This window comes from Ursus americanus, chromosome 4 (genome assembly GCF_024610735.1).
Source record: "Ursus americanus isolate L20-20 chromosome 4, mUrsAme1.1.p, whole genome shotgun sequence".
Lineage (NCBI taxonomy): Eukaryota > Metazoa > Chordata > Mammalia > Carnivora > Ursidae > Ursus > Ursus americanus.
In genome coordinates, this window is record NC_142130.1 from 24,522,826 (window position 1) to 24,540,752 (window position 17,927).

General features: G+C 46.9%; 1 protein-coding gene across 19 annotated transcripts in view; it reads left to right on the forward strand.

The window, feature by feature from the left end:
- The window catches only part of LPP (LIM domain containing preferred translocation partner in lipoma), a 639,448-nt gene that overhangs the window by 10,332 nt on the left and 611,189 nt on the right, over positions 1-17,927 (forward strand). Inside the window, exon 1 of one of the 19 annotated variants that reach the window (XM_087861493.1) lies at positions 4,419-4,492. The exons of 16 other annotated variants lie outside the window; for them this stretch is intronic. The gene's annotated coding sequence lies outside the window, so the exon portion shown is untranslated. Of the gene's footprint in view, positions 1-4,418; positions 4,493-15,548; positions 17,919-17,927 lie in introns of those variants that run through there. 2 more of the 19 variants (XM_087861495.1, XM_087861498.1) reach the window with 2 other exon arrangements.

A 17,927-nucleotide genomic window follows, 5' to 3' on the forward strand; every position in this document is an offset into this window, starting at 1 on the left:
TTTTATCTTTTAAGAATTCCATGAAATCTCTTAATTCTGAATGGAATTGGTTCTTTCTAGAGTTATTGAATCTCTAATCACTGGAGATGTTCAGGCAGTGGCTGATTGGGATGTTAGTGAAAACTCAGGTATTGATTGAGGATTTGATGTAGAATGTTTTTGAGGTCTGCCAACCCTGACCTCTTTTTTCTTATCCCTCCCTCCCTTCCCGTCCTCCTCCCTCTCTCCCTCCCTTCCTTTCTTCCTTCCTGGGAATAGATGCTTGTAACCATCTTACCTGGTGGGGCGGGGTCTGTTCATTTGGCTTCTCAGGATCGTCTTAGCTGAATTGGATCAACGACAGAGAAAGTTGAAAACAGATGATGAGGCCCTAAGAATGGTGGGCCATATAGTTCATGCAGAATATTGAGAGAATGGGGGCGCCTGGGTGGCGCAGTCGTTAAGCGTCTGCCTTCGACTCAGGGCGTGATCCCGGTGTTCTGGGATTGAGCCCCACATCAGGCTCCTGCGCTATGAGCCTGCTTCTTCCTCTCCCACTCCCCCTGCTTGTGTTCCCTCTCTCGCTGGCTGTCTCTCTCTCTCTGTCAAATAAATAAATACAATCTTTAAAAAAAAAATATTGAGAGAATGACCATTTTGGTACCAGGAGGTTGAGAGTCACCAGAGAGATCTTTTGGACCGAGACTGGCCAGCACGGTCCTGATCAAAATGGAATATGGTTACGACTTTCTACCAGTCGCCATTTTTATAGTGCTTTACAGTTAACCATGTGTTTTCCTATGACTTACAGGGAAATCCTCACAACAGTGCTGTGAGGAGTTATTTCCTGTCCAAATTTTACTGATCAGGAACGTGAGGAGAGAAAGATTAAATGACTGTCCAGGGGCCCAGGCTAGTTGGATGTTGAACCAGGACTTCAGCTTGAGTTTTCTGCTAGCACAGTTTCAGATTCCTCCTGTTCCCAGCCTGTGCAGAGATCCCTGAGACCAGCTCTAGCTTCTGTTTATATTCATATCCATGTGGATCCTGATGTGTGGCAGGAATTTAATAAGTGTTTGTTGAGTGAACATATGAACGATTGAATTATATAAACAAAGTAATAAATGAGAACTTGAGTTTTAAGAATATGTTTAGTAATGAAAAAACCAAATTGAACTCATGTAAACATTAATCAGTCTGTTATCAAAAGACAAAAAGAACTCATTTAGAATACATTTACTCAACTCCTTAAAAAAAGAACAAAACCAAAATACCTCCTACCAAAACTCTTTCACCTGAAAACCTCTCTTACCACTTAGGAGACCATAACCCTAACCTCAACCCCCACAAAGTGCGTGTCCACTTTTTTGTATGTGTATGATATTTCTCCTTAATATTATTATTAAAAAGCGTTACTTTTTTTTTTTTTTTGGCCTGGGCTTTATATTTATCTTTTACATAATGAAAGATTTGTTGAAATTAATACATCCTGCTTTAAACATTACCTATGTGAACAGTAGGATAGTTTTCAGTTTTAAAAACATTAAATGAAATTCGATATGCAGTGTAAACAGCGGTGGACAAATAGCTCTCACTTCCTTCTAAATTGTTTCCTAAAGACAGCTATTTCTTTGTCACCTCCACTTATCTCTGAGAGTGGTTGCCATTTTGTCCCTTGCATTATGTGTCTTTGTGAGTATATTTCTTATCTCCTCCAGGATGGAGTAGAAAATGCATGGATGGTTGGAGAGACAGGTTTGGGTTCCCATCCTGGCTCTGCCACTTGTTAGTCGTTATAAGCTTGTATCGGTTCCTTAGCCTCCTCTGTGAAAGGGGTTAATAGTGCCATCCATGTAATGTGGTTGTGGAAGGAATTCCGTGGTCAGGGTAGTAAAGCAGCAACACCTGCCATGCGGTGTCTGCTACAAAGTGTCATCTCTGTCCACTTTCTCTCTGCCAACCCACCTGATGAAAAGACAACCAAGATCTTTTCCCTGTAGCGCGTGACCCCATAGCGGGTACACCTTTAACAAATGTTTATCGGCTGGCAAAACAAGTTTTAGGTTCTTTCGAAGGAGAATTATTGGCACCAAATGCTAAATATCTCTAATACTTTTCATCCCAGTTGCCATGCAGCCTCTGGCGGAGTCTTTAGCAGTGTGGGACTCTCCTTGTTTCTCTGTATCTTCGCCAGGATGTAATTTTGTAACTTGTATTTGTCTTTGCTAAGTTATTATGCAAGAAATGGTATTTCATTATTGTTTTAATTTGCATTCCTTTAATTACTGAAAAACGTTCCGACGTAGTACTTTAGAGTATGTTTTCCCTTGTGTGAATTGTCAACTAGCAGTATTTAAGTGGGCTGGACAAGCTTGGTGTGCAGGGGCTGAAAGTGTGCAGTGTTTTGTCTTGCCTACTCTTTATTCATTCATTCGGTCAGCGTTTATTGAGCACCTACTCCACGCTAGACACTATTCCAGGGACTACACATACTACAAAGAAAAACAGTGAATAACGTCCATGATCTGCACTCCAGCCTCCTCATTTCACATGTGTGGTAGCTGAGACCTCTGGAAGAGTGAGGTTAATTACCTAGCAACATACAGCGTGCTCAGTAGTGAAGCCAACCGTTTATTTTTACTGTGATTTCATATATTTTATATTAGTAACCTTTTAAGCCATGGAAACATTCTGGAAATTTCAGAATTGTGACACCTACACAACATCCCCAAACTGTGTCTACGTTGAGAAAGCAGAGACCTGATTTTTGGTTTAGAAAATAGGGTCACTTCAATCTTATATATGTAAACTCCTTCCTAGACTTCTCTGCCTCTTACATTTACATTCATTCTTAAATGAATAAGCTTATTATTAAAGGCACCTGGGTGGCACAGTCGGTTAAGCATCCAGCTCTTGATTTCGGCTCAGGTCATGCTCTCTGAGTCCTGAGATCGAGCCCTATGTCAGACTCCATGCTCAGCATGGAGTCCCTTTGGGATTCTTCCTCCGTCTGCCACCCCTGGCTCTCTTACTCGTTCTCTCTCTCAAATAAATAAACAAATCTTTAAAGTAGGACTAGAAAACAAAATAACCCCAATCTAGGCAGTTTGGAACAAGCGTGAACATTTTTGGATGTGATTTTGGTAAATGGAAATAACAGATGACATATTTCTCTATCAAATAAAAAAGTCAATTTAGATTTAATAAGGCAGTTATCTTCAGGTAATAAAAATTCAACTAACTTGCCATAACTATCTTGTTTAAAGTCAATTAAGAGCCTCATATTCCTTACTTGCTGGGTAAAATTTAATAGAACTTCAGTTAAGCATTTATTGCTTATTTAATTCAAAATTAAGTTAATCACCACAGTTGGTAACAACCACTGAGTATTTAATTAACATTCAGCAAACTATCTTATTAAGTCTAAATTAGATACAGACAGGTCTTGTTTATCCCCATCAGTCTGCAAACACCATTTCCCCACCTCCCAACCCAAAGGGCCTTGGGTTTTCCCATGGCTTTCCTCTTCTGACTTGCCAGCTTCATTTTCCTCTGGCTGACACCAACTTGGGCAAAGGAGGAGGGAAAGAAGTAGGAGTCCATCGTGTTATGAGGACTTCTGGCTTAGGGCAGAGCTGAGGAACTTCTGTTCCATCCATTCTGTTCTACTCCATTCTTCAGGAATTACTGAGCACCTTCTTCGTGCAAGACATTCTTGGAGACACTTAGAGAGATCTAGAGGAAGTTATGTTGACATATTTGGCTTTATTTTCTCATCTTAAAGATGAGATGATTGGGTTTAGTGCATTCATTTGGCACATATTTATTGACCTGCACTTTTTTTTTTTTTAAAGATTTTATTTATTTATTTGACAGAGATAGAGACAGCCAGCGAGAGAGGGAACACAAGCAGGGCGAGTGGGAGAGGAAGAAGCAGGCTTATAGCGGAGGAGCCTGACGTGGGGCTCGATCCCAGAACGCCGGGATCACGCCCTGAGCCGAAGGCAGACGCTTAACCACCGTGCCACCCAGGTGCCCCTATTGACCTGCACTTTGTAAAGCTCTTTGCTGTGTGTCAGGGATACCATGATGATTTGGTCCTTGCTTTGCAAGAAGACGCACAGTCTGGTAGGAGAGGTGCAGTAGAATAAATATTGGACAAGATGCCGAGGTCCCTTAGAATAATGTGGTTCTGTGAGGTACTGTTTCCCAAAGTCTTAGGACTGTTCTATGAGAAAAAGGTCCTGTAGCCAAGTAAGTTTGGTAAAGTCCAAGTGAAACAAAACTGAATGGGTATCTTTACGATGGGACCCTCTGAGCCTTTAGTAACGTAATGCACACTGTGACGCTTGTTTCTTTTGAAGTGATTTGATCGGACAGTTCCTCTATCACCACCCTCCTCCTCCTCCTTTTTTTTTTTTTTTTTCCCATTCCCCTAGGACATTTCTCAGGCTTAGTGTTCCAGTGTGCTTCGGGAAAAGCTGCTGTGAGCCGCGGAGCCTGTCTATAGCAGGTGAGCCTAGGAGGGGTACTCAGGCATGCACCCTAATCACTGACACAGGGTTGGAAGTTCTACGGCGTAGGAAAGGCATGTGGACACAGTGGTTGGTTTCAGACGTAGAGACGTGTGGCTAGGGCTGAGGGTGTGAAATCAGAGCAGGAGGGCTGGGCTTGTGAAGGAGGGACAGTTGTGTAAGTAGAGGGGGCTGGGGGATTATCAAGAGTTACCGGGAACAGGACAACTGTGAAATTTGGACGTGACTGGTTTGGTTGCGGTGCCCTTAACCCATGGACACAGCTTAGACCAATATTCGTTATGGCCTAAACCTGGAGAGGTAAGAGGCTACAGATGTTTGGGCGCAGAACTCTGCTTCAGGCCTTGTTCCAACTGAGTGCCCATCTGCAGAAGCCATCACTTACCAAGGCGTTCTGACACCTTGTCTGGGGCAGAGCCTCTGTCTGTGAATCCCAGTCTCTCCTAGGAGCGGGTCAGGGATCCTTCATGGAATTTCATTCCAGCAGGTCTCACGTCCATGTCCCCCATCACACGCCCTTTCTCTTCCTTCCCTTCCCCTCCAGCTTCCCTTCCTGTCTTGATTTTTCCTTCTTACCCTTTTGTTTCATTGTTTTCATCTAAGGCGAGCTGCCTTTTTAATTCTCCTGAAAAGTCATCTGTTTCATTTAAAATGATGCTACTGGTTTTCTCATGTGCAGTAGCAACCGGCAGATGGGACATGCTAGATAAAGTGGAGGACAATCAATGAATCTGGTCCACGATGTCATGGAGATCTGACCTCAGGCTGTGTTCTTTAAATATGCACCTGTTACCCATTTCTGTGTGGAAAGGAGCACAGGCAAGGAGTGGGGAGATCTGGGTTGTATTTCTTTTCTTCTTCTTCGTCTTTTAAAAGATTTTCTTTATTTGTTTTAGAGAGAATGGGTTAATGCACTCCTGGGTTTTCAGCATGGATTCCTGGGAATCTGGGAAAGCTAGTTACCTGGAAAGCTGAAGCCTGTTTTGCCCACCTTGAAAAGGCAGCTTGAACGGTGCCTGGGTGGCTCAGTCACTTAAGCATCTGCCTTTGGCTTAGGTCATGATCTCTGGGTCTTGGTATTGAGCCCCTGTTGGACTTCCTGCTCAGTGGGGAGTCGGCTTCTCCCTCTTCCGCTGCCCCTCCCCCCTCTTGTGTGCACTCTCTCTCTTTCTCTCAAATAAGTAAATAAAATATTTAAAAAAGAAGAAGAAAAGGCGGGTTGCATGTTTCATTTCACCATCCACCTGGACAGACACTTCCGCGAAAAAATGTCCTCAGGCAGCCCAGTAAGTGGCAGACCAGTGGGCTGGTGGTACAGATCATCTAGAATGATGTGGCTGAGAGCACAGGACACAGCAGAAGCCCAGAGAAGTCATTCACATGTGGAGCATGTAGAGAGGCCATTGATAATGGCTGTGAGGTTTGGTTCCACTCCTGGAAAGATTTTCAAAAGGTAGGAATTTACCTTGAGAGTTCCTCTTTGGATAAACACGAAACTCACCTTTCAGTCTTTGTGATTCGTCCTTTGGATTTCCCCAGTTATGTACGCCTGCTTGAAAAATCCAGAAGCATTTGGAAAGCTTTGATCTGCATAGTGTTTGAGAGCATGGACGCTGGAGCTAGACTGTATCCTTGGCTCTACCATTAATACCCCGACTTGTCACTTCATCTGTGTAGGCCTCTGTTGCCTCATCCATAAAATGGGAATAACAAAGTTATCTATCTCCTTGTTGTGAGGATTAAATGAGTTAATACACATCAAACCCTTAGAGCCTGACACATGCTAAGTACCCATTAAATATTAGCCAGTGTTTTTATGTGTTATCCTTACAGGCAGAAAATTATGATTTGGAGAAGGTATTAGAGATGAGTGGATTTTTTTGGGGTCATTTTTTTTTTTTTTAAGATTTTATTTTTAAGTAATCTCTACACCTAGCATGGGGCTTGAACTTATGACCTTGAGCTCAAGAGTAGCACACTCTTCTGACTGAGCCAGCCAGGTGGCCCCCTGGGTCATCTTGTGAAATAAACTGTTAATTTTGGAATAGTTTTAAGTTTACAGAAAAGTTGTAAAGACTGTACAGAGAATTTCCATCCACACCTCATCCAGTGTCTCTTATTTTTGGTGTCTTGCATCACTATGGGCCATTTGTTAAAACTAAGAAACTGACATGGTACATTGCTATTAACTCAACTCCAGACTTTGGAATTCACCAGTTTTACCATTAACATCCTCTCTCCAGGATGCAATCCAGAGTAGCTCATTGCCTTTGGCTGTCGCATCTCCCTTGCGTAGAGTGGCTTTAAAGCTGACATCTTTTTGAACAGTGAGGGAAGCATTCTTTATAGACCAGCCTCTTAGAACCTCTAACGTTGAACAAAGACATTGGAGCAGCTGTGGATGATGTGGGACTGAGTGGGACCCACTTTTGTTGCCCTCTTCTGCTTCTTTGATTGGAAGGAGCTCTGACAAAGCAGGGCTTACATATCCCCCTAGTACAGCCTCCTTGTGTTTGGGGGAGGAGACTGAGGCCCAAAAATGGAGAGTGACAATGCTGGGCAAAGCTGGGAACCTGGAGAAGGTCAAGAAAGGATCCTGGCAATGCCCCGATCCTGTCCCTGTCGTTTGAATGGATGAGTGGGCCACAGTCAGGGGCTCCTTATCTGTAAAGTGGGTTCCGTGGTCAGTGATACCTCGCGGTACTTAATGCTTACAAAGTACCCCAGTTTTACCTTGTGAAAGTTAAGTGAGCCGACGTGCTAACTTACGGGGTAGCCTGAAACACAGTGGGTTCTCAGTACATGTTTGAAAAAAGAACCCTTGAAAATTAGGAAACTTTATCCTTAGAACGTATTTCGAGAAGACTGGGACACATCACGGCAAAACAAGGAAGAGTCATTCATAAGGAAATCTGTGATGCTCAGAAATGGAACCAGTGTTTGAGTTTCTGATAAGCAGGATATACTGTCTGTTTTTATTCTTGGAGGCTTTTATCATACAATACTACATTATGTTACAGTCTGACTTTCACACAAATTGGATCCCAAAACTTCTTACAGGAATTAAAAATACAAACTCGTGGGCAGTATGTGTTTTATAAATTACAGAAAACAGTAGTGTAAAGACATGGCATAGTAAGTATAGTTAAGGCTGCAGCAGGCACCGATACCCAGGAGGAAGACATGGCGGAGGCAGCCGAGACGGCACGGGAGCTGGGAAGCCGGATGAGGAGAGCAGGTGCACGGCGCGGTGCTCAGTGCCAGCAGAGATGGAGGGAGGCCATGTTCAGCAGGGAGGCTGGAGGAAGAAGCTGGGGCAGTGGAGGCAGTGCGAGAATCCTGGGCATGTAAGTCCTCTGTAGATCCCTAAGCCATTTTTTTTTTTTTTTAAGGACTTTATTTTTTAAGAATGGTTTTGGGTTCACAGCAAAATTGAGAGGGAGGTACAGAGATTTCTCATATCCCTCCTTCCTCATGCACACGCATAGTCTCCCCCATTATCCACATCCCCCACCAGAGTGGTACATGTGTGTGCAGTCAGGAACCTACGCAGACACCTCATTATCACCCCAAGTCCGTACTTTATGCTAAGGTTCACTCTTGGTGTGGTACATTCTGTGGGTTTGGACGAATGTGTGATGACATGTATCCACCACTGTGTCATACAGAGTATTTTGCTGCCCTAAAAATCCTCTGTCATCGCCTGTTCTTTCCTGCCTCCGACCCCAGCACCTGGCAACCGCAGATCTTTGTCTCCATGACTACACATTTAGGGTCTTGTTGAACAGAACCAACTGACTTGGAACCTAATCTCCATTGCTTTCGTTCACTCTTGCCTTTGTCACAGCATTTCCTCAGTCTAGATTGCTGTTCCCTGCCATCATCGCCTGTTTGAACTTATCTTTAATGTCCAGCACCTCCTCCATGAAGCAGGCCTTGCTTTCCACCTTTTGCCCCTAAGCAGGAAATAATCACTTCCTCCCAACATTCATTCCTGTCTGGAATCTGGCAGACATATGGCAAACACTTGTTGAATGGGTGGATGGGTACACGGATAGATCGACAGGTTTGACATTGCCCACGGGATGCTCAAACTTAGTTCCTTTAGAACAGGATTTTCACTTGCTCATCTCTACACCCCCCTAGGACCAGCCCTGAGAAGGTGCCCTTCCATCCATCCATCCTTCCATCCAACTCCCCCACCCCCCCAACTCCCCATCCATGAACATACCCACCAACCTACCCACCCATACACCCATCCCTCATCCATCCATCCATGCATCCATCCATCCTCCCACCTCCCCCCTCACATCCATCCATCCATCCATCCATCCATCCATCCATCCATCCCACAGCAGACTTTCAGGCACTATTTCAGGGTTGTAGCTATGAATGGTCCATTTGTTGATAGTCTGCATAGAGAAAGTGGTATTCTTTGGGATGTGTTTTTATACCCGTAAGGTTTGTCTGTAATTTTTCTCTTTCTTTTGACATGTAAGGACTAAGGAAGAAATGGTTTGTTTCATCTGCTCATGTCATCGGCGTTCAAAGCAAGTGCTCTCTCACTCCTTTAGCCGGCTTTGTACTAAAGAGAGCTCACTGGGTTTAGAAAGGCCCTGTCTCTCCGAGTATGTGGCAGTTTCTTACTGACTTGCCTTAGGGATAAATGCCCTTTCCAGTGTTTTGAAAGATGGTGCCAGGATGCCACAGTGCTCCTGGTTGGGCTTCCTTGCTAATGTTTTTACTTTTATTTTTTTAATATAGTGACAGAATGCATACCGCTGAGGTGGTAAATGGGAAAAAGAAGTGCAGTGGAGTAAACTGTCTGTTTCTGGGGGCCTTCTGTATTAATCACAGGAGGAAGCATCAGTCATGGCCAGATGAGAGAGCCAGCTGACTTACGTTCGTGCCAGGTGAAAATCGGAGTGGCAGAATCCGGAGGAGTTTGATGGCGCCGAACTGGGGAAGCTAAAGGTTCTCCGAGCAGCAGTGCTGGAAGGATCAGAGAGACCATGTAGTGTAGCGCTTCAAAGCTAAAGGAGACCAGAGTCACCCTGCAGGGTGTGCTCCGTGCCCCCATGTCCACCAATTCAGACAGCCTCCTGGGCTGTGCCGAGGCTGATGGGATCCACTGGCCCAGTACAAACCACTGGTTTGTTTTTTAGAGATGGGGAAGTGAGACCTGGAGATGAGTGGAAAAGACTTGCCCAGAGTCACCCCACTTATAGGAGTAAAGCTAGAGTCAAAACCAGGAATCCTGACTTGCAGAATGTTCCATCCTGTCACCAGAGACAGTCCGGGAACTGTGCTATTTTTAGTTCTCCTGCAGAGTGACAGCTCGGTTTCACTGACGTTGCCTGATCTGGTCACGGAGTTATTTTTTAGCTCTCTCCAGCTCCGTCGTCTTACTCAGTTAAACCACATCTTAACCACTGCTATGCACGAGGAATTGCATGGGAACTAGAAGTGGTGTAGCCCAGTGGGGGTCGGAAGGCAGGGGTGTCAGCTACTCAAACCTTGACTAGATTACGTATTCATTTTCTAATCTGAACACGAGGACAGTACCACCTCCTGGGGCTGCAGGGAAAGTGCCCAGCACGTACCTGGCCCTGTGTCCACTCTGTGAAGGAATAACCGTTGCAGTCGTTATTACTAAAGAGGGTAACCGTGGGCCCAAGCTCTCGTGGTAGGGGCTTCCTGAGTCTTGTAGAGGGGAGCTGGGATTTAGTGGAACAATTCCATGGCTTCAGGTTTGGAGGACTGGCTTTCGAGTCTCGGCCTTGTCACTTACTAGCTGTGTAGTCTCGGGCAAGTCACTGGACCTCTCTGAGCTGTGATTTGAAGCAAGTAGACTTAGTTTATGTCATAGGGCAGCATAAGGAGCAAGAGGAAGGATGGAAATTGGGAAGAGGTGGAAATCTGTTTATAAGGTACAGGTTTTGGGTGGATGGGGAATGAATATGACTGAGGAGGGGGCTGGTAGAAGGCGCTGGGTGGCCTGAGGCTCTGTGTTGAAAGGAGCAGCGGGCCTGGGGGTCGTCCAGTGAAGGTTGACTCGAGGCCAGAGGGGCTTGTCCACAGTCCAGGAGAGATGTCAGTCCCGTGTCAGGGTCAGTGGAGAGCCTCCAGGACTGGGAGGGAGGGGTGATGAGGTGAGGTGGGCACTGGTGTTGGAGCGTGACTGGGGAACCTGGCCAGGGTGATGGCATTTGCTTTGGACTGGGGCCTTGAGGCACATGCAGGGTATGGACCAGCTTAGTGATAAGACTCAGGATTGACCTTGACACCTTGGTTGCTGGGTTTTGTGAGCATAGAAAAGAGATTAGATTAGAAAGGTACTGCATATGATTCTGTATCTTTCATGATTGGTTCAGTCTGGGAGAGGCCTGGCTACAAGCTGGGGTGGTCCTGGGGAAGATAAAGATAAGATCTTCCACAAACCTCGGTATTCTCACCTGTAATATGGGGATGATGCTGATGTTATCTATTCTGGCTGGATTAAGGACCAAAGTACAGCTGACTCTTGATAACACAGGTTTGAATTGCGGGTCCACTTTTTTGAGGATTTTTTTTTGATAAATACAGTACAGGACTGTAAATGTGTTTTCCTTACGATTTTCTTAACATTTTCTTTTCTCTAGCTTATGTTGTTTTAAGAATACAGTATGTGATACATGTAACTTATGAGATATGTGTTAATCGACTCTTTATGTTATCAGCAAGACTTTTGATTAACAGTAGGCTGTTTTGGGGAAGTCAAAAGTTATGCACAGATTTTTGACTGTGTGTGTGTGTGGGGGGGGGGTTGGTGTCCCTAAGCCCCGCATTGTTCAAAGGTCAACGGTCCTTGTCCGTGGGAAGGCCCTTCTTGCTTCAGGGCCACTGGATCAGTGCACAACGTCCCTGTTACAGGGGAGACCAAAGAGCAGGAGAAGAATGAGAAGTGCAGAAGTGCAGCTGTAGGGGGACTCTGGGACATCATCCTGGGGAGGACTGTGACAGCTGCTGCCCACAGAAGGTCAAGGATGCTAGGAGGGGGCAGGGTTTAAGAGCCCATGGAAATATTGCTCAGCTGGGCTCATTCAGTGCACACTCTTCTCCTTTCACGGTGGAGCTTTCGCTATGGCTGGGCCTGGCGGCTTGGATGGGGGGACCCTGCAGCACCCTCGGTTCACACTCGGACAGAAGTGTGAGGGCCGTGGGTGTAGCTCCCCTGTTCTTAGAGAGACTGGGGATTCAGCGCATGTCACCGATGGGGAGAGACTGGGGAGAGCCAGGGAGGCCCAGTGGGTTTGTCCACAGCCTGGTGCACTGGCCCCTCCCCCCACGATGCCTGTGCCCTTCAAGCCCCTCCCTTCCCACCCCTCCCCCTTTTCCTGCCTGTCCTGGCTCCCCACCTCACGCTGTACCCCAGTGAAGCCCACCACCTGTTTCCCTTCTCCACACACCTTTGCTGGTCTCTCTTGCCCAGGGCCTGCTCTAAGCAGCTTGGGGTGGATGGCTGCTGTTTGCTTTCCAAGGCCCCAGCCTCTCCCTTTCCTCAGTCATAGCTCAAGACAATACACTGTCGTTCTTCCAGTATTTTTTTCTGCCCACTGCATCAAACCACTCTTCCTTAGCCAGCGTTGAACTGCTAGTGGTCATTTACCTCTATGGCTCTCTTAACTGTAGGTCACACCGTTGGGCGGTCAGAGGGAGGTTCCTGCAGAGGCTTTGCATGTTGTAGACGCCTTGTGCATTAGCGGGGGGCATAGTTGCCCCCATGGTTACTGTCTGCCATTCCAGGGGCTGGCCAAATAGCGCCCCGGTTCAGCCATCTAGGAGGCTGTGGTCTACACAGGAAACAGACATGCAAACAAAGTTGGGGCAGCGAGTGACGTAGAGGCTGTGTGTGTACCATCTGCAGAGGAAGTGTCCCAGCGACAGGGTGGTGGGAGAGAGCCCACTGGGCCCTCAGGACATGCACATGTGTTTGGCCACCCAGAAGAAAAAGAGAGGCATTTTGAATGCACCGATGTAGGCCCTACATAGCCACGCTCCTCCCCATTCCCTGTAATTGTGGAAACATGCTGAACCCCCCACCCCCCTTGGGCTTTCGAATTTGGGCTGTCTTCAGAGTGAAGCTTCTCTTGGGCTCACACAGGTACCTCGCATGGCACTGAGCCCCTCCCAGGTTCCCGCCTCAGCCCTCTGGCTCATTTCCCGTCTGCACCTGGTGCCACTGGGGCTGGGAGGGTTGTCCAGACTGGTGTGTCTCTCTTGTTTCCGCTGGGATTCCAGGGCCCCCGCCCTTGTGGGGTGCCCATATCTGGGACACGCTTGTCTCCCCGGTGCGTGCTGTGCGCTTGCTCTCTTGTTCTTGTATTTCCATTTAAAGCCCTCTCGAGCAGGTCTGAGTGTCTCCTGCCAGCAGCATTCCTTCTGGTTTACTGGAACCCCACTTCTCATTCTGCCAGGAATGCAGCCGTGCAGGGGGCTTAGCACAGCCTCTCTGCAGCCTCTTCTCTCCTCCGAGATCATGACTTCTGGCTGGAGCAGTGACTGGCCCGCTCCTCTCTTAGCTGAGCCCCCTCACCCCACACGTGTGAGGCTTTCTTTCCCTTCCTCCTCAGTGCCCAGCCTCATCGTGCCTTGGGTCCATCAGACAGGCAGTGGCTCCTTCTGGCCTTGCTCTCCTCTGCCTCCCAGCTGGGCTCAGCCATCAGAAGCAATGCAGAGGGCTGGCTGGGTCTGTTTTAAGGAGGAGTCGGCATGGTCCCCTAGCACTGCTTGGGACAGTAAGAATGTTTCCGCTTGATTTTCCCTATTAATTTTTTTCCTAGGCGCAAAAATATGTGCACCGCTGTGTTTGGAGAATTTTTAGATTTTGCTTTGTGAGTGGAACCAAGGGAAAGGCACTTATTAGCTTCCAGTTTTCTTCCTTCTCTGCTCCACAAGGGCCACTGTGATCCCCGACTCCACTTTAGGGAAAGCATTCTCCCCCCAGTGTCCCAGCTGGCCTCCTGCCTTCTCACGTACCATCTCCTGTGGCCCCTGGGGAAATCCTTTGCCCTGCTGCACACCTCCACCCTGCCATGATCTGACCCTGCCCTGGTTCCGGGATGGTCTCCGGCCAGCCCCTTGCCAGTCATATTCCATGCTTCAACTGTCCTGAGTGTGTTCCAGGGCACAGTGCCTTGCACGCCTGTGTGTCTTAGTGTGTGCTTTCCCGTTGGTCCCGAGGGCCCTTGGTTTCTGTCTGATGAACACCTGCTCGTCCTGCAAAACGCAGCACAGATGCCTCCTCCTCTTGAACCGCCTCTCATTCCCCCAGGAAGAAGTGAAAGCAAAATACAAACCTAAAATTTATTGTGTGTGGTATTGTTCTAAGAGTAGAATATACCCATAGTAAAATATTTCAAATACGCAGAACCAAATAAAGATGGAAATGAGAATCACTCATAAATCCACTATTTAGATGCAAGAACTATTTTTAATGATCTTGAGTAGTTCCTTTCATTACTTTTTTGTACATTTGCATTTTGCTGACTTGATGTCTTACTGTGCATACGGTTTTATATATAGCCGCTTCACCAGACAGCGGAGCATGAGCCCCTTCTCATGGCATTAGGAATTATTCCTACATGTGCCTTTTGATGACTGCATATTATTCCATCTCCAGAATGCACCATAATTTTGAAATCTTTTTTGTTGGATAGCTGACATTTGAATTTCTAAATTTTCATTATCGTAAATAGCACTGTGATGAATGTCCTTTTTACAAAATTCTTTATCTGTACCTCCGACTATAAGGTAGATTAGTAGGACATGAAATTGCTCGCTCAAAGGGCATGAACTTTTTTCACCCTCAATTTCATAATAACTTATAGTCACTGAAGAAAATTAGGAACATACGGGAAAGCACAAAGAAGAAAATCAAAACCACCTGTAGCTACTTGTAGAAACCAATGTGAAATTTGGTGTATAATTGCACGTGTGCCTCTCCCTTTCTAGCCCGGAGATCGGCAAACAATTTCTGTGAAGGTCCGGATTGTAAATATTTTAGGCTCGTTGGCCTCATACGGTCTCTGTCACATATTCTCCTTCTTCTTTTTAAATAAAACTTCTAAAAATATATAAAAACCATTTCTGACGAGTAGGTCACGCACATAGTTTGCCAACCTGGTTTTAGCCTCCACAAAGTGGGACTCTGCTGGACATACTGTTTGGGAATTGCTTTCCTCCATAAGGTAACTAACTGCCTTCTTACAGTTCCTCATGGTTTTCTGTTTTGTGCTTCCCGAATAGTATTCATGGTTTCTTGCTGGAATGCCCATGCCTCTGGTATGGAATTCAAAACATGTTTTATTGTGAATATTTGCTGAAATTCTGTTTTTCACATTTTCTCTATCTCTTTCTTTCCAGCCCTGTACGGTGCCTGAGTGGGACTTAGGTAGTCGCTCAGTATATGTCTGTGCAAGTTTACTCCTTCCAAATGCCTGTGGTCAGGACATTGCTGGTCACATTTGTTTCTTGTGCTGGTACCATCAGCATTATCTGGGAATTGTTAAAAATGAGGAATCTCAGTCACCCCAGACCCTGCATCTTAAGTTCCTCAAGTGATGTGTATGCATGTTGGGTTTTGAGGAGCAGAACTCCAGAGTTCACCTCTGCTCTTTTGGGCATATATGTATTTATAGGCGTCCCCTCCCCGTCGTTTTCCTTGGTAGGAACCTCCTGGGAATGGGCTTTGGGTATTCACTAAGTCAGGAGCTGGCCTGGTGGGCTAGTACAGGTAGTTTCAGATGTGGCACTGGCTGCCATCTTGCCTAGTGGAACCCATGTGGCTGCCATTGCTTTTGGCTGGAGATGGCTGTGATGGTAGAAGGAACAAATATTTAATTAGTACCTGTTGTGTGCCAGGCCCTGTGCCAAGTTCTTTACACGTATTCTCCAAGGGATGAGCTTGATGGTCTCAGCTGAAGATGTGGGGATCTTTAAGGCCGCTGATTTTTTTTTTTTTTTTAAGATTTGTTTATTATTTTAGAGAGAGAGAGAGAAAGAGCATGTGTGAGTGCAGTGGGGGAGGCAGAGGGAGAGGGAGTGAGAGAATCTCAAGAAGACTCCCCGCTGAGTGCGCAGCCCAATGTGGGGCTCGATCTCAGGATCCTGAGATCATGACCCAATCCAAAATCAGGAGTCACGCACTTAACCAACTGAGCCACCCGGGCACCCCTAGGCTGCTGATTCTTAACCTTCAGAATCAGCCGGGGAATTTAAAAAATCGATAGATGGCCTGCTCCCATCCTGGTCCTGAATCAGAATCTCTGAGATGCAGGCCTGGACATGAGTACTCAGACAAAATTCCCTAAGCGTTTCTGTCGGGCGTCCCTGGTGAAGAACCAAGTGTAGGCCGGTATCCTGTTGCATGGACGAGCAAAATGAGGCTCGAAGAGGGTCACCTGGATTGTAGTACAAAACCAGGGCAGGATGCTGTGTGTATTACCTGCGGACACACTTCCCGGGACCCGGTGCTGCTTGCCAGCCTGCAGCACTGGGCAGGAAGTAGAAGCTGGTGAAGCCTGGTCAGCCCTTGCTTCCAGTTATGCCGGCCAGAGGCAAATAGAATGGGCTGTTGGCCGAGGCTTTGCAAAGACATGCTATGGAAGGGTGTACAGACGTCGTAGAGAGGCCAGGGGTGTGATTAGCACTCTGATTAGGTGGCAGCTGGAATGGGAAGCAGGAATAGCCTAGTTACCAAGAGGGCTGCCAGGTATCGAGTGCTCCCTGGGCCAGGTACTCTGCCCGCATTATGTTTCTGCTAGGCCTTTAACAGCCAGCAGAGGCCTGGGAGGTCGGACACCTTCTTGCAAGTAGCCGGCTGGGGTGTGAACCCAGTTCTGCTTGATTTCAAAGTCCACGGTCTTATTTGTCCTGTGACACTGCTTCCTTAGTTGGCTCTGTGTTGATTCCCCCTCACCGGCCACTCCCAGGGATTTCACCAAAAACCCCATGGAGTTAGATTGAACTCAATATTTAAGGACGCACAGAAGGAGGTATCAGAAAGTGAGGTGGACTGCATCAGGTGGTCAGACATTTCTGGCAGGTGGAGGTGTTTAAGGAGAGATTGTGTACCTTTTGGTAGGAGACGGTCAGTTGGGGATTCAACTGGCCAACATGTTGTGAATCTAATTGGAGGATCCAGTCATAAAGCAATACAAAGTATATTAGATGGAAGTGTATAGACTGGGCATTGGGCGGGTGCTGGAGCTTTTGCTTTCGTATGGCCTGCTTCTAGCCACCAGAGCCATGGTGTTTACTGAGGGTCTGCAGTGTGCTGTGACTTCAGCTCCGGGGGGTGTCCTGGGCATGAGGACCTGCCCATAGGGAGCTCCTTGTCCGGTAGGGGTGGGAGGACATACTCCCATGTGGACTGACACCAGACCTTGTGGGGGACAGAGGACAAGACTGTGCCCGAGGAGCTTAGAAGAAGGGGAGGGTTCTATGAGCAGGGAAGGCAGGTGGGGCCCGAGTGTGGAGTGCCTCAGATGATAAAGGGATTGCAGAGTGAGTCACCTGGGCTTCTTCCTGAAGTTCATAGGAGCTGCTAAGCCAATTTTTTGTAGGCTGTTGGAGAGAAAGCAGGGCTGCTTTCTTTAATTGAGTAAGCGTTTGCTGTGTGGCCACTGTGGCTGGAGGGGACAGAGCCAGCCTCCAACTAAGGATGAGCCACAGTGAGCTGGACGAAGAGGTCAGGTAGGGGCCGACCAGGAAGAGGGGGCTGTGGACCGCACTTGCTTATCTCAGTGCACTTGAGGTGTGGAAGGGTCGTGTACCTCTTTGCTCTCCTTGATCTTAACAAAGCTGATGGATCCAGATTCAGTAGCTTGGTGTGTCGAGCCAGGAAGAGCTAGGGAATTCCCAGGACTTTGGTCCCCTTCTAGTGATTGGACACTGACGAAGAGGAGGGACTTCAAAAAAGAGGAAGTCCTTCAAAAAAGTTCCAATTTATCTCTCTCTTCTTTTCTCCTCCTTCAGCATGAAATAGATTCCACTGTGTATTATTAACCTATCCGGTACTTACTTTATGTTCCACCACTTCCAGCTGGGAGAAGTGCTGAGGGAACTGACCAGTATGTTCCAGCATTCTGTTTCAACAGCCCAGGAATGCTGACTTAATGGGAAGTGTGCATTGCTGCTGGTGTGGAGGCTGGAGACCAGGGGTGGATGGCATGGTTTTAGCCCTGGCCAACGCTTGTTTAATAATTTGCTTGTCTGTGCCCGCCTGTTAGTTTCCATGTGTTTTCAGCTCTGTATCCAGGCAGTTCACACAGCATGGTGCCTACGCCAGCTAATTGCTCAGTGCATTTTTGCCAGATGCATGAGTGAAGGACGTCCCTCTGTCTTCACGTGCTCATCCTGTATGTAAGTTAC